Raw genomic sequence first — 18,139 nt, forward strand, 5'->3', positions numbered from 1 at the left:
CTGCAAAGGCCTGTGGGAGAACTAAGGAAAGGCTGGGGTAGTTGGAGTGTGAAAAGTGGAGAGGAAAGAGTGATGTGAGATGTTCATAGAGAGAGAGGCAAGGGCAGGGTCACTGAGGGCCTTGGAGACTGTGGTAGAGTTTATATTTTCTTCTAGTAAAATTAGCACAGCCTGTAAGTGTTTAAAGCAGTGCAATGATGAAATAGGGTAGAAGTTTTAAGAAAATTCCTTTAGCTGTGTTTGGATGAGGGAATCATGCTGGGAAGGCATGGAAATGAAGCAACCAATTAGGACGCTGTCATGGTAATATGGGCAAGAGATGACGGCGGTGTATACTAACGTGGTAACTACATAGATAGAGAGAGGAGAACAAACTTTGAAAGCACTTTGGATATAAATTCAATAGACTTGCAGATGGTTGGGATAAGAGTGAGAGGTCAGTGAGGGAAATAGAGGGATCAAGAATCATTTCCATGTTTCTGGGGCATATGGGTGGCTCAGACAGTTAAGTGTCTGACTCTTGATTTTGGCTCAGATCATGATCTCAGGGTTGTGAGGTGGAGCCACGTGCCAGGCTCTGTGCTGGGCATGGAGCCTGCTTAAGATTCTCTCTCTCCTTCTGTCCCCCGCCCCCACCCCCGACTCTCTCTCTCTCTTTCAAAAAAATAAAAAACAATTTATAGGTTTCTTGCTTGAGCAACAGAGTGAAAGTTGGTGGCATTGGTTAAGTTAGGTAGTGTGTTTGAGTACAGAATCAAGATATTTGTTTTAGGCTTAATAAGTTTGACATTTCTGTGAGAAATCCAAGAGAAGATGTTATCAGGTAGTTGGATGGACATGTTTGTTATCTAGGATTCACAGGAGAAATATCATTGGTTGTCTTTAGCTGTTACTATCTTCAAGTCAGGATGCAACATCTCTAAAATCTTACTGATTTAGCTCATTACAGTGATGGGGCAGAGTCAATGTATTTTGAATCTAGAAGTTTAGGAGAAAAGGAATAAAGGGAAGAGTACTTGACTAGAATTTAGGTCTAGTAGGTCAGGGAGACAGCTATTGTCCCAGCATACACCAGACCTTCCATGGCTGATGGTCCAGTCATTCTCAGTTGGGAAAGAGCAATAAGGCAGGTCACGGTCAACAGCAGGGAAAAAAGGGTGGGGGAGGGGGCTTACCCAGGTCTAGGGACAGCTTTGAGGAATACCAAGGCAGAAAGTATGTGTCCTCCTTGGATAAGAAATGTTCTGGAAATTCCAGCAGATGAAATATGAAATGAAACAGAACAATGAGGGAGGAAAATTATTTTTCATTTCTGCTACAATCTGAGCATTACTGAAAAAAATTAAGACCCACTAGAAAGTTTAATGAAATTACTGAATATATGATAGTTTTGTATAGCTTTCCTACATACTAAAAGTATCAATTAGAAACATAAATACAAAAAGTACTCAGTTTGTCATTAGCCCAAAAAAGTCCTAACAATAATCTGAATGGGAAATATTTAGAATAAAATTAAATAAAACCTATAAAACTATACTGAGAAATACAAATCAGGAGTTGAAGAAGTGGGGAGGCAGATTGTGTTCCTTTGTGAGAAAGCCAAGTATTTTAAGACTATAAATTCTTCCAAATTAGTGCATAGAACTAAGAAAATGTCAATCACAATTACAATGGAATTTACTTTTGGAACTTGATGAAATCATTCAAAAGTTTATCTTGAAGAATATATGTATGAGAATAACTAGCAAGTAGGTAAGAAAGAGTGAGAGTGGAGGTGCAGCCTATTACCCAAGGTAAACTCAGACATATCAGGATTAGATATTCTCTCTTTTTACACCTACCTATCCTGAAAAGGATACCTACCTTTTCTCTAGGTGCTTAATATTGCCTACCCATCCTAATAAGTACCCATGACCAGTTCCAGAATTTCCATTTAACTGTTTTTTTTAATTTAATTTTTTTTCAGTGTTCCAAAACTCATTGTTTATGCACCACACCCAGTGCTCTATGCAATATGTGCCCTCCTTAATACCCACCATCAGGCTCACCCAATCCCTTACCCCTCTCCCCTCCAAAACCCTCAGTTTATTTCTCAGAGTCCACAGTCTCTCATGGTTTGCCTCCCCCTCCAATTTCCCCCAACTCATTTCTCTTCTCCATCTCCTAATGTCTTCCATGTTATTCCTTATGCTCCACAAGTAAGTGAAACCATATGATAATTGACTCTTTCTGCTTGACTTATCTCACTCAGCATAATCGCTCCCAATCCCTTCCATATTGATACAAAAGTTGGGTATTCATCCTTTCTGATGGAGGCATAATACTCCATTGTATATGTGGACCATATCTTCTTTACCCATTCATCCACTGAAGGGCATCTTGGTTCTTTCCACAGTTTGGTGACTGTGGCCATTGCTGCTATGAACACTGGAGTACAGATGGCCCTTCTTTTCACTATATCTGTATCTTTGCGGTAAATTCCCAGTAGTGCAATTGCAGGGTCATAGGGTAGCTCTATTTTTAATTTCTTAAGGAGTCTCCACACTGTTTCCCAAAATGGCTGCACCAACTTGCATTCCCAACAACAGTGTAAGACAGTTCCCCTTTCTCCACATCTTCTCCAACACTTGTTGTTTCCTGTCTTGTTAATTTTGGCCATTCTAACTGGTGTAAGGTGGTATCTCAATGTGGTTTTGAGTTGAATCTCCCTGATGGCTACGGATGATGAACATTTTTTCATGTGTCTGTTAGCCATTTGTACGTCTTCTTTGGAGAAGAAGACCTGCCCATTTTTTGTCATGACTATCTGTTTTGAGTATATTGGGTTTGAGGAGATCTTTATAGATCTTGGATATCAGCCCTTTGTCTGTCGTGTCATTTGCAAATATCTTCTCCCATTCCGTGGGTTGCCATTTTGTTTTGTTGACTGTTTCCTTTGCTGTGCAGAAGCTTTGATCTTGATGAAGTCCCAAAAGTCATTTTTGCTTTTGTTTCCTTTGCCTTTGGAGACATAACTTGAAAGAAGTTGCTGTGGCCAATGTTGAAGAGGTTACTGCCTATGTTCTCCTCTAGGATTTTGATAGATTCCTGAGGTCTTTTATCCATTTCGTGTTTATCTTTGTGTATAGTGTAAGAGAATGGCCGAGTTTCATTCGTCTACACATAGCTGTCTAATTTTCCCAGCACCATTTATTGAAGAGACTGTCTTTTTTCCACTGTATATTTTTTCCTGCTTTATCGAAGATTATTTGACCAGAGTTGAGGGTCCATATCTGGGCTGTCTGTTCTGTTCCACTGGTCTATGTGTCTGTTTTTGTGCCAGTATTATGCTGTCCTGGTGATCACAACTTTGTAGTAAAGCTTGAAATCAGGCATCACCACTCTGTCTGTCATACTGGAATCTTTCATTCCACTACCCAATCCAATTGTTTTTACAATTAATTTCCTAAGTAGCTGATTTCCTCACTAGATTAATTGTTCTCACATTTTTATTTCTACTGTCTAACACAGTGTTTAACATATTGAAATTGTTTGTGAACAAATAAATGACCATTCTAGAGATCCTAGTGCCTTTCTGCTCTATTACCAGATGAGGATTTCATTCAGCCAATATTTATTATGCACAGACTAATGCTGAGGGAGATAGCAGAGAAGCCAAAAACCATTCCATTGATGAGAATTAGAAAGTCTATTAGGAGGATTACACCTAGTACATCTGAGTATAGATTATTCATTCCTTCAAACACTTGAATACCTGTTTCTTAACCTTCTGACATTTCACAAAGACCACTTAAGAACAGCTACATGTGGTCCCCAACCTGATCCCCCTAGAGATCAAAAGTACCCAGTATTTAGTGTCCCAAACATGGCATGACACAAAAGAGACTCTCAAGTTTCATATCCCCCATGTTTTCCAGGTTTAAAAGAAAGAGCTTCCTTTAGTTCACAAAAAGTAATTTTATAAATATGAGTTGGAAAATTTGAAAACATAAAAATGTTCTAATATTTCTTCACAGCTAGAAATCTGGATCAGGGTTTTACTACAAACCCTAATCTCCTTGCTTTGATAGACTGATGAGAAGCTGTTGCTGTGTATTGCAGTTGGTTCACTAGGTAGTCAATTTCAAAGTCATAATGGATGGATATTGATTGATGTTCATTTTTAAAATCATTTGAAAATCCTGACACTGCACTGTCTACCAGTGAACTCAAAATGCTGTTGAATGAACTTCAATTAACTGGAAAAGTGATTTGTCTCTGCTTTGTGCTATACTCACTGCTGAGCTCCTAATTCAAAAGCAGACATTTTGAGACTATTATACATTTCCTAGTCAAAATACTCCTTATTAAAAGAAATATATAACAATCATAATTAACAGTTAACAATTATGCACCAGAGAGTGTGTTCAGTGTCAGGGGTTTAAGATAAAGAAGATGACAATAGCCCTTGTTTCCATGTTGTTCCTTCAGAACTATTCACTATATAGCAGCCAAAGTGAGTGGTTGATGAAAAAAATACAATCATATGTCTTCCTTAATCAAACTTTCCAATAGCTTCCCATCAATCCTGTCCAATATGGCCCTACTTGAATTAGTCCTTGCCTACATCTGTTCCTCCACTCCTGGTATTCTCTCTCACTCATTCCATGTCCATCCCATGAACTTTCTACCTGCTTCATGAACCCACTAAGCTTCTCTACTTCAGACATTTGCACTTTCTATTCCCTCTATCTGTAAATCTCTTCCCCATATTTCCAAATGGCTTGCTTTCTATTTCATATATCTTAGTTAAAGTTATCTCCTCAGAGCGAACTTCTTGCCACCATCTCAGATTAGCATCATTACCACCACCACTTTCTATCCTTTATCCTTATATATTTTTATTCATAGAACTAGTAATGACCGAAAATTATGTTACTTATTTGTTTATTGTCTCTCAACCTCTCTAGAATATAAACTTCATAAGAGTATGAATTTATTTGACTTATCCACAGCTGCATCCCCAATGACTTGTGCTATAAATCCTCAATAAATATTTTTTGAATGAATGAATAAATGAATGCTTGAACTTTGTTAATGGGGGAGTTTCTGGTGTTTATAGACACATAAATAGATAATTATTTATTTTCTTTTTTCCTTTTTTTTTTTTTAAGAGAAAGTGAGCAAGAGAGGAAGCATGAGCGGGGGTGGGGGTAGAGGGAGAAGGAGAGAGAGAATCTTTTTTTTTTTTTAATATTTTATTTATTTATTTGACAGAGAGAGAGAAGTCACAAGTAGTCAGAGAGGCAGGCAGAGAGAGAGGGAGAAACAGGCTCCTCACTGAACCGAGAGCCCGATGCGGGGCTCGATCCCAGGACCCTGAGATCATGACCTGAGCCGAAGGCAGAGGCTTAAACCACTGAGACACCCAGGCGCCCCGGAGAGAGAGAATCTTAAGCAGACTCTGTGCTGAGTGCAGAGTCCTATGCAGGGCTTGATCTAGCACCCTGAGGTCATGAGCTGAACTGAAATCAAGAGTCAGCACTTTAAATGACTGAGTCACTTACGTGCCTTGACCATCATTTCTTTTAAAAATTACAACTCTGTCAGATGGATATTGTCATCCATCTTCAAGAAGTAAGGAAAAAGACTCAGCAAGGTTAAGTAATTTTCTCAGAATTATTCAGCTAGTAAATTGATAGAATTCAGATTTAAATCCATAACTATTTCACCCACAGGGAATTCATTAATTTCTTCTGAATAACGGATTAATCATTCAAAGAAGATCATGTAGAATTTGTTTATCTCATATAATCTTCTTATTTATTTGCTTGGCACACAATTTTTAATTTTTTTAAAGAGTTTTTATTTATTTGAGAGAGAGAGAAAGCGAAAGAGATCACAGATGGCAAGGGAGAAGCAGACTCGGTGCTGAGCAGAGAGCCCAGTGTGAGGCTCGATCCCAGGACCCTAAGATCATGACCTGGGCCAAAGGCACACTTAACCTACTAAGCCACCTAGGCACCCTAAACTGGTACACAATTTTTAGCAGTTACTCATCTATATACCTTATATCATGCACAAGATGAAATATTGTACACAGAAAACACTAATATATCTAAGGAAACATACCAAAAGTCTCCCTGTAATAACCTGAAATAGCGGAAAATTAAAAGTAACCTAAAGGGTCTCAATATCAGAGAACTGGTATAGTCAACTGTGATACATTCGTTATAATGGCATATTACATAATCCCTAATTATTTTAAATTTTTTCAATAACATAGAAAAATGTTCTAAATATATAATTTAGTGCAAAGTGTATATTATAAAATTAAATGCAAAATTTGTACTGCTGGATATGAAGGAGTAGTTTAAATCAGACTGAAACTCCCATAATGAACAACTATAAAAGGTATATAACATAAAAAAACCAGCTGTTTGAGGAAGCATGACCAAAGCATCCAATACTTGAGAGACCAAGATCCCAGAGAAAAGGAAAAGAATTGTAGCAAACTGTACATACATTTGTGACTACTTTCTCCTCTTAGACCATTGCCAATTTGCAATGAGGATATAGCATTGAAAAAGAAATTGGGAGAATAAATATTATAGCAGTATTAATGGGCTGGAAAAACAAAATGGATATTCAAGCATGCTACCAATGTAGACAGTAGTTAACACAATAAGATTCTAGTGGAAACTAAACCCAACATTCTGAGCACAGTTTCTTCTAGAGATATTTGCCAATGTCAAAGTTGTCTATATAAGTTTAAAACAGCTTAAAGGAGTGAGAAAGCTAAGCAGAGATTTTGTTATTTTCACAGAGCTGGCACAATTAAAATTAGCTTCAGGAGAAGGGGTCCTGATAGACCATCCACAACCTCAAACCATCTTATTCCCTGATTGAACTGAAATAAATCTGTCAGTGGTCAAGGAAACAAGATTATTTCTGGAGGAAAATAAGATCATTCAATGCCGCCACAATATTTCAAACAACATGTCCAACATTTAATCCAAAATTCTAAGGTGTGCCAAACTAGAGCCAAATGACCCAAAGAGAAAAATAAACAATAGTAAGAAATCTACAGGTAATCTAGCTATTGGAGTTATCAAACATGGTCTTAAAATAAGTATGTTTACCATGCTTTACAAAATAGATTAAAAGGTGTAGAATTCTAATAAGACCCTGTAATTTACAAAGATAAGCAAATGAAAGTTCAAGGAATGAAACAAAATAAGATTGCTTTAATAGAACATAAGACACAGCAAAAGTGAGATTATCAAACCTGTACCTAGGTCAGTACAAAATATACAGAAAGCACAAAATATACAAATACACAGATTGAAGCACAGACACATAAACAGAAAATGCGGGAGTGGCATAAGAGATATGTGGGGAATGCTGACAAGATTTAATATGCATGCAAGTAGAGGCCTAAAAGGAGAGAAAAGAGAAAATGAGCAGAAGAGATATTAGCTGGGAATTTTCCAAAACTGATAAATGATAGCAAGTCACAGCGTCAAAAGCTCTATAAACCTGAACTGTGATAAACACAAATAAAACATACCTAAACACATCATTGAAAAACTGCTGGAAACCAAAGATAAACAGAAGTGAACAAACAGCAACTGGGGGCAGGCAACAAACAGGCATACTGTTTTCAAAAGAATAATAATAAGATTTACAGTTAACTTTTCAGCAGAAATGATGAAAGGCTGAAGGCAATGGAACAGAAATTTAAAGGGCTAAAAAAACATTGAGTACCAGTTTAACATTCTATGCCCAATAAAAATATTCCCCCCAAATTAAGGTGCTATAAAGATATTGTCAGACAAAAAATATTAGAAGAATTCATCATGAACCAAACTATACTAAAAGAAATACTGAAGAGAGTTCCTCAAGCAGAAATATCATTCCAGATGGAAGCAGATAATTCAGGACCAATGAAGAGACATGAGTGAAGTGTATGATTATAGCACAAAGATCACGGGGATAAATGAAAAAAAAAAAGGAGGGGGAGTAAATGGAGCTAAAGTTCTGTACAATCTCTGTATTGTTTAGGAAATGATAAAAATTAGTGTAAGGGAAATTTTAATAAGTCAATGATGTATATTGAAATCTGCAGGATAAACAGTAAAAATTATAAAAGAAAGTACATATACATGCAAAGAAAGGCAAATATAATAATTTTTAAAATAATTAGTATATTGAAAATAAAGAAAAATAACAGAACACAAATTAAGAGGGAGAAAGAGGTAGTATATTTTGACTTAGATGTATTAGGGGTTATATTAAATATAAGTGTACTAAATATTATAAACACCTAAGTTACAAAATCAACTATATGTACATTATGAGACAAGTCTTAAATATGAAGACATAGAAAGTTAATATACCTATAATAATAGCAAATAAAGTAATTTTGAAAGCAAAAAGCATTATTAGAGATAAAGATATATCACTAAAAGATTGATTCAAAGGGAAAATATAATAATCTCAAATTTATATGCATCTAATAACATGAGGTCAAAAGATATAAAGTGATAACCAATGTATCTCTCAGTATCTGATAGAAAAAAATAGAAAAACAGAGAAGGAAAAAACTATAGGCTACGTGGCTGTACACATAAATGTGTAAATGAATTTTTATAATCTATTAAGGGAAAAATATCACAAAATTACAACAAATTCCAAAGGACAGAAAAAGAAAAACTCATTTTATTAAGTCAATATATTCTTGATACCAAAAACGTGACAAGAACATTACAATAAAATAAAATTATTGTCCAATTTCTCTCAAGAGCATAATTGCAAAAATCTTACATAAGTATAAATCAAATTCAGGGATATATGGAAAAGGTAATATATCACAACTAAACTGAGTTCATTTCAAGAATTCAATATTGGTTTAACATTAGAAACTCAAGTAATTCACCACATTAGTTTCATGAATAAGGGAAAATTAATCAACTCGAGATTCAGAAAAGCATTTGTGAAATTCAATACAATTTCATGATAAGCAATGGATTCACATCCAGAAATATAAAGAAACCCCACAAATCAATATGAAAGAGAGAACCCAGTTTTCAAAGAGACTCAATCTTTGGAATGGGTACTACACAAAAGGAGATATTCAAATGGTCAATAATTATAGCAAAAATTATCACACATAATCAGTTGTGAATTATGTATCTCAAAAGAAATATGTTGAAGTCCTAAACCCCACAACCTGTGAATGTGACCTTGTTTGAAAATGGTCTTAGTGAAATGGAAGCTTTATTCTTCAAAGTCTCCTCTGTTGAGAGGCTGGATATTGAACAGGGCTCTGTCAAGATGCTGGAGCCACTCAGAAATAACCGAATCTGTTTCTTCTCCCTGAGGGTTACTGTCCATGTTGCCCTGACTTTTTAAAGAGTCAGCTTCACTCACAGGACACACTGCTAGGACTTTACCAATACCTAAGGAAGAAAATGTCAGTACCCTTACCACTGTACAGTGATTTAAAAAAAGAAGAAGAAGAAGAAGGCACAGGCTTTGGAGTGAATCACATCTGAGTTTAACTATGAGATCAACCACTCAACAGCTTGACAACCCTGGGCTTTCTCCAAGCCTCTCTTGACCTTCAGTCACTCAGTTCAATTAAATTTAATCTACTAAACATTAACTGAGGTTCTGAGTGCATTTAAAAATTGTGCTTAATCCTGGAGATAAAAAGGAAAGTAGGAAAAAATAGAGTCTCAATCCTTAAGAAACTATAGAATGGAGAGAAATGCCACACTTTCCTCACAGTTATTTGTTTATTTTGAGAATTTATGTGTGACTATTTAAAAGAGCATAGTGTAACTTGTTCATATGATAAGTGTTAGGGTTATTTCCCTTTTCCTATTTCTTCTGTATGATCAAACTGTCCTTGGCTTATGCTTTGAACCAATTATTTTATCTCACTGTACTTCTGTTTCCCCAGATGCAAAATGGAGAAAACACTATAACTCATACCGCAGGTACACCTGGGTGGCTCAGTTGGTTAAGCAACTGCCTTCAGCTCAGGTTATGAACCTGGAGTCCCAGGATCAAGTTCCATTTCTGGCTCTGTGCTCAGCGGGGAGTCTGCTTCTCCCTCTGACCCTCCCTCCTCTCATGCTCTCTCTCTCTCAAACAAATGAATAAAATCTTAAAAAGAAAAAAAAAAACTCATACAGCATCCATTAGGATGTAGAATTATGCTGTGATAACAACTTCAAAATTCTAGTGATTATTCCAGCCATCTATTGCTTCGTAATGAACCACTCTGAAAGTCAGTGACTTAAAACAACTACATTTATTTTGCTCACAAATCTGCACTTTGGGCAGAGTTTGGTGGGGGCAACTTATCTCTGCTCCAGTCAGCATTAGCTGGGGTAGTATGAAGTCTCATGCACTCAGTGTCTGGTGGTTCATGTTGACTGTTGACTGGGACCTCAGCTGGGAATGTGGCTGGAAAAACTACACATGGCCTTTTCATGAGTCTGGTTGGTTTACTCACAGCATGGAGCCTGGATTCCATGGGCAAGTATCTCCAGGGGAACAGACAAAAGCTGTATTACAATTTATAACTTAGACTCAGAAGTCAGTGTCATTTCTGCTATTGTCACAGGCTGGCCCAGATTCAAGGGAAACATAGACCCCTTCCCCCAATGGGAGAGAGGCAGTGTCACAATGTAATAAGAACACAGGTAATTGAATATATTGCTATCATTAGGAGAGTCTAATACAGGTTTCAAACAATAGGAGTTTAATTTTTGTCCTTACGTGGTCACTGGAAGTCAGCATGGGAGCCCTAGTCATAGTCACTTGGGAATGCAGTCTGATGGAGGTTCCATCTTGACATATGTTACCATATAATTGGTGAGACAGGAAAAAAGGATGTAATTTATCTCATAAAACTTCTACCCAAAAGTGACATTTGTCAATTCATCTCACATTATATTGGCAAAAAGTCACAAGGCTGAGCCGAAACTTCAAAGAGGGTAAGGAAGGGCAGTCATATACCTCATGCCTGGAAAGAAAGAACTGGATTATTTATGAACAGTCCTAATGACTAACATACCCACCATGGAGGGTCTCTGTAACGATTCAGTAAGGCAGAGAACATGCGGCGCTTAGTGCAATCTTAAATCACTGAATATGTTTGATAAATCATAGCTATAATACTTATGACTGTGTAGTTTGTATAATGGCCTGGCATTTTTCTAGCCATACTTTCCAGATTTGTGGATGAGTCCTTGAGGCCCCTGCAATTCTTCCCTGTGAAGTGTGGAGTCAAAGGCTTAGGATATGGGACCGTTAGCTTTCTCAAGTTTGGTTACCACTTAAAAAGCTTTGTCATCTCACTGAGACTCAGAAAATGCAGAGCATGAATGGATTCTTGGTATGGGGATGTGGAGAAGGCAGGCCTTGCAGAGATTTTGTAGAGACTCAGAATTTAAACCTTTGTCTTCCATTACTGGCACCAATTTAGTGCAATCACAGGGACAGAGTCATGTACCAGGCATTAGCCTTTTAAACACAACAATTTGACAGCCTTAACAGGAAGCAAACTTAGGTTTGGAAAACAGAGTGTGAAATTAAAGATGCCCACTTGCAAAAAATGATGTTCCCATGAATAGGTCTCTCCAGCGATGTCATGTCATCTTTGCCCTCACAAAAGCAGTATTTCTGCATGAGTGACCTCTCTTCTCAATTTACGTTTTGCCCAGCTTTGATGTCTTCGTGACCCTTTGAAAAAGTTTGGGAGTAGGCAGACCTGTCTTCAAAAATCCAGTCCACCATACACTACCTTTGTGATTTTTGAGAAAGTTACCTAACATCTCTGAGTCTAATTTCTCATCTGCCAAATGGAGAGGAATCTACTTCACAGTGGTTTTGGTGGACTTTGAAGACATCTGAACAAATCTTGTGGCTTGATTCCTGTGAGTGTAGACTGGAAAGTTACCTCTTTTTTTCTATATCCAGTTTCTCAGGTTCTCCTAGAATTTAAATCATGATGTCCTTCACTTTGGGTTCCTCTACTCTTTTTGTTCATTACATTCATTGCTATATGCATCATGATTTATGACTTCTAAGAAGAGCATGGTTTGGGGTCCAGGTTTTGTTCACGTCACATTTTCATGTAAAATAGTCAACTCTTAAGTTAGCTATTATATTAATGAGTATTCTAAAATTAAAACCAACCCTATTTGGAGAAGGTAAATTATTCTTTTTTCAAAATTTATTCTTTGTTATAGAATAATTTACATCAATGAGAGTTACCATCTTTGAAAGACACAGAGACTTCTTTTAGTCATGGGGACAATTTTGTACTTTAGTAAAATTTTCAATCTCTACCATGGTTATTCTGTATTCAACTTTTTTTCTTCTGTAACCAGTTTAGTATGTTCCTCAAATTCCATTTCACTGATAATTTCAAATTTTATTACAGTAGAATGTATTCATAGATTCTGTTTTTAAAACCAAAATCTGTACCATAGAAATTCTTACAAGACTTTTCATATTTCTAATGTTAGTTTTTCTCCATTCACTGGTTAGATTCTTCAAAGATGTCTCCATTTTTAGTTTTTTCCCAAAAAATAGGGCTTTGATTTATATGTCCTTTTAAACATTTTGCCAGATCAATGTTTTCTGCTTTGTTATTTAACTTCTCATTTCTCTTCAGTATTCTTCCATAGTTATGAAAAACAGCATTTAGTACTTTATATTTCTTTTTGAGAACTTTGGTTGTTCTTGAGTTTTTTGTTTGGATGTTCTCACTTGAAACACTTCAAAAATAGTTTATATTTATAGTTAGTCAAATTTACATTTGTCCTAAGAGTAATTTAGAGCAATATTAAATTTTTGATCTTAAGGAATATATTTTTAAATTTTTTGATCTTAAGGAATATTTAAAACTCAAACTTATAAAATATTTCTAGTTTGTGGATAGAAACTGGGGCCTCTGGGGGTGCCTGGGTGGGCAGGTGGTTAAGCATTTGACTCTTTGCTTCAGCTCACATGGTGATTTCATGGTCAACATGAGATCAAGCCCAAGTTAGGCTCTGTGCTTAGCAAGGAGTCTGCTTGAGGTTCTCTCTCCTTCTCCCTCTGTTCCTCCCACTCATGCTCTTTCTCTCTAAAATAAATAAAGAAATCTTAAAAAATAAAAAACTGGGGCCTCTGCAATACTTGGCTATTGAATATTCACTTTTATGTATGTGTTCACAGACTAATTAATAACCATATTTTCTAATTGTTGCATTAGGCCTTCAAAGCAAGTGTATTTTTTTCCCCCTTGGTCAGTACAACCTCAGTGTATCTATGAAGTAGATCACTAACTGTATATGTGAACATATATAAAGATAATCTTAATCCTTACATTACCTAAATTATCACTATCTTTTTTCCCTCCACAATAGATCTATGACTGAGAGACATAGGTTAAGGTATCCTGAAACAAACAAATGTTTCCATTCACCTTCTTTCTTCCACAAGATTCTCTATAAAAACTTGAACTCTATATTGTCTGAAATTATCACTGGCTCTCTTTTTGTTTTCTTTACTTTTTATCACTGTATCCAATTATTTTACTCTTATTTTCATACATTTCATACATTCATACATTTCATACATTTTAGTTGTCCCTTGAATGCAGCAGCAGCTCGTTCAATGTGTAGGTTCAATGCGTAGGCTTACTTAGAGGAGTCTTCAACTTTAAGTGAAGCAGCTTAACCTATATATGCCAAATGTCATGTCTGGAATATAGAACTGTAATTCAGTCACCTGCATTTGTGCTTTCTGTTTTTTATGCTTCTTTGCGGTTTATTTTTATGTCTTCTATCATTTGGACTGTGTTTTGTTTTATATTTTCTATTAATTTACTCAACAAACAAACTGCCTCTTATGTGGCAGGCACTTTGCCAGACCTCAGGCAAAAAAAAAAAAAAAAAAAAAGAAAGAAAGAAAAAGAAAGAAAGAGGGAAAGAGAAATAGCTTCATTCGCTGCTGGGGTGAGGCAGCAGATGAGTGGGGGAAACAGATATAAATAAAATAATTGCATTATTAATAGTTGCAAATAAGTGCATTACAAATCATGATTATACACTAATAAATCTTCCACAAAAAAAGGAATGAAGTTCTATGAGAGCATATGACAAAGACAGCTGACTTAGTCAAGAAGGTCTTGGAAAATCTCTCAAGATTTACACATGATGTGAAACATGAAGAATAAGTAGGAGTTAACTCATTAAAGACAGGATGGTGATCAAGATGAAAGCATTCCATCCAGAAGGAACAGTAGGGAGAAAGGACCTGTAGTAGAAGGAAGGCTTCAGAAATCCTAACAAACCACATGAGACATTTCTTTAAAAGCACACCAGCTGAAACCTAGGGAGCTGGCAGGATCTTGGTCTGAGATGAGGCTGATAGGAGTTTGATCGGCATTCATCAACTTCTGTCTCTTTAAATCTCAAAGTTTGAAATGAAACTCGATGTTCTGATTCTTCCATAACCAAGCAGTTTAGATGAGGAATCAAGTGAGAGTTTTCTTCCCACTTAACACTTCTCAGTCTTAAAATATAATTTTGGATATGGCACACCAGACTGTGTTTAATAAATTATTCTTTTGTGTGACATGTATCTTCTATGTCAGGATTTTTAATTGATATTTGCAATCAGTTTTGAAACAATATTTTCAATGGTCATTTTAAGTTAGGCTCCGTGACTGTATGTTTACCTGCTTTCCTACTCCTCCCAAGCCCCCTTTTACCACAAATTCCCCATGCTCATGCTTTCAGCTTTGATTAATTTGGTCATATAGAAGAGGCATGTGTCTTCAACCAATTCTTTCAAGAAGGGTGTATGGAGACACATTCTGAACCTGCTCATGTCATGGAATGTCTTAGTGCTATTGACTTCACGTATGAGCAACAACCTGGGTGGTTACAAAATTCTTGGATTCTATCCAGCTTTCCTCAAAGCTCTGGAAGATTATTTCATTGATTTTTGGCATTTAGCATTACAGAGGAGAAGTCTCCGGTTACTCTGGCTATTGTTCCTCTGTAAGTAATTTCTTTTGTTGTTTGTTTTGTTTTCAGCTTGGATGCTTATAAAACTGTTTTTTGTCTATTTAAATATTTACAGGGAACTTGATGGGTGTGGCTATCTTCATTGTCTTAAAGTGATGAAGTGAAGGCTTAAAATTTGCATATGCAAATTCCTCTTTTTTAAAGTCTATTTAATTTTATTAAAATTATTCTTACTGTTACTTATTTTATGAATTGGAAAACACATAACGATAAAGATTCTACTTCTCATTTTTATTCATTAGAAAAACAACCTTAAGCCATCAGAACACAAAGACTGTGCAAATTTCAAGAAGGGTGCTTTTTCTAGATGTCGGGGAGCTTTAAAATGAAGAGCATTGACTACAGTCTGGCTGGCAGGGTTCAAGTACCAGCTTTTCCCTCACTAGGCTTATGATCATGAACAAAGTTTTAAAAAGAAAGCCATGATTAAAAACTTCCCTCTGTTTCAGTTTCCCCACTTATAAAATGAGGCTCATATAATACCTACCTCATAGGGTAGCTGTGAGGGTAGAGTGGGCCCTAAGTCCAAAATTGTGTCCCTACAAGAACACAGAAGAGGCACAGACAGAGAGGCAGATAGGGGAGGAAGCCACATGAAGACAGAAGCAGAGACTGGGGCGATGCAGCTAGGGACAAAGGGACCAGCGAAGATTGCCAGCAAACACCAGAAGCTTGCAAGAAGCAGGGAAGGATCCTCTCCTAGAGCCTTCAGAGAGAGCACAGCACCTTGATGTCAAACTTCTAGCCTCTGCAGCCATGAGATAATAGATTTCTGTTGTTTCAGAAAAAAAAAATTAATACAGGTAAAGAATCTAGAAGGACATCTAGCCTGAGAGTCCAGTAAGCACCTCTTAGGCCACTAACCTTTTCTCTTCCCTCTCTTTTTCTTTAGCTTTAAAAAGTTTCCTCCTTATTTTTTTTTTGAAAGAGTCTATTGAATTTTTATTATGTATTTTTAAATTTCTGAGCTGAGAATCATAACAAAATAAATATTTGACTAATTATGCTGCCATAAGTAATAATACCAAAGGTTTAGCTTAACATGATTATATAAATTCACAAGGTATCTCTGAGAATTAAATTAGACAACATATAATATGCAAAACATTTTAAATTTCCAGCATTCCAGCACAGGTTGGTATTTTTTTCCTGTATCGTTTTTGATATAGATTATGTACCTGTGTATTAGGGTCTTTTTAAAAAAGTATTGAGGGTATAATAGACAAAAAACTGTAACATGTTTAAAGTATACAATGTGATGATTTTATATATATATATATATATATATATATATGGTAAAAGGACTCCCACTAGAGTTAATACATCCATACCTCACATATTTTTTCAAAGCAAGAATGTTTGCATTCTACTCTCTTAGCAAATCTCCATTCTACAATCCAGAGTTATCAATTAGTCACCATGTGATACATTAGGTCCTGAGGCCTTATTCTTCTAATAACTGAAAGTCTATACTTTTTAACCATCCACTCTCTGTTTCTTCCATACCTGGCCCCATGGCGGCCACCATTCTGCTATGTAAGAGTTGGGCCTTTTTTTTCTTTTCTTTTTTCTTCCCCAGATTCCTCATGAAAGTAATACCATGCAATATTTGTCTTTCTCTGTCTGGCTTGCTTTTCACTTAGCATAATTTCCTCCAGCTTCATCAATGTTGTCACAATTGGCAGGATTTTCTTTCTTTAAAGGCTGAATAATATTCCATTTTATATTATATCACATTTTCTCCATCCATCCATCCACTGACAGACATTTAGGTTGTTTCCATACCTTGGCTATTGTGAATACTGCTGCAGTGAAGGTGAGAGTACAGATCTGCGAAAAAAAGATTTTGTTCCCATTGCATATATACCCAGAAGGGGGATTGTTGAGTCACACATTAGTTCTATTTTTAATTTCTTGAGGAATCTCCACATTGCTTTCTATTGTGCAAAATTTATTCTCCCATTCACCAGTGCACAGGGTTCCCTTTCTCCACATCCTCACCACCATTTATTTCTTGCCGTTTGGATAATAGTAGTCCTAACAGGTGTGAGGTGATATCTCACCATGATTTTGATTTACATTTCCCTGATGGTTAGTGATGTTGAACATCTCATCATGTACCTGTTGTTCATATACCTTCTTTGGAAAAAATGTATTCAGGTCCCTTGCCCATTTTTTTTTAAAGATTTTATTTATTTATTTGACAGAGAGAGATCACAAGGAGGCAGGGAGCCAGGCAGAGAGAGGGGGAAGCAGGCTCCCCACTGAGCAGAGAGCCTGATGTAGGGCTTGATCCCAGGATCCTGAGATCATGACCTGAGCCGAAGGCAGCAGCTTAACCTACTGAGCTACCCAGGCTTCCCCCGTTGCCCATTTTTTAATGAAGTTATTTGGTATCTGTTACTGAGTTTGTTTTGTTCCTTATATGTTTTAAATATTAAACCTTTATCAGATATGTGTTTGCAAGTTTTTTTTTTCCCATTTCACAGACTGCCTTTTCGTTTTGTTGATGGCTTCCTTTGCTGTGCAGAAGCTCCTTAGTTTGATATAGTTCTACTTACTTTTGCTTTTGTTGTCTTTGTTTTTGGTGTGAAATCCAAAAAATCATTGCCAATACCAATGTCAAGGAGCTTTTTCCCTATGTTTTACTTGAGGAGTTTTATGGTTTCAGGTCCTCCATTCAAGTCTTTAATCCATTTTGAGTTGATTTTTGTGTATGGTGTAAGATATAGGGTCCAGGCTCATTCTTTTGCATTTCCCAACACCATTTGTTGAAAGACTGTCCTTTCCCCATTGTATAGTCTTGGCTCCTTTGCCAAAAAATAATTGACCATACATGCATGGGTCTATTTCTAGGGTCTCCATTCTGTTTCATTGATGTATGTGTCTGTTTTTATGCCAATAATATATTATTTTGACTCTATAGCTTTGTAATATAATTTGAAATCAGGAAATGTGATGCTTCCAGGTTTTTTCTTCTTTCTAAAGGTTGCTTTGGCTCTGTTGGATATTTTGTTGTTCCAACAAATTTTGGAATTGTTTTTCTCCTATTTCTGTGAAAA

This window comes from Meles meles, chromosome 11 (assembly GCF_922984935.1).
Source record: "Meles meles chromosome 11, mMelMel3.1 paternal haplotype, whole genome shotgun sequence".
Classification (NCBI taxonomy): domain Eukaryota; kingdom Metazoa; phylum Chordata; class Mammalia; order Carnivora; family Mustelidae; genus Meles; species Meles meles.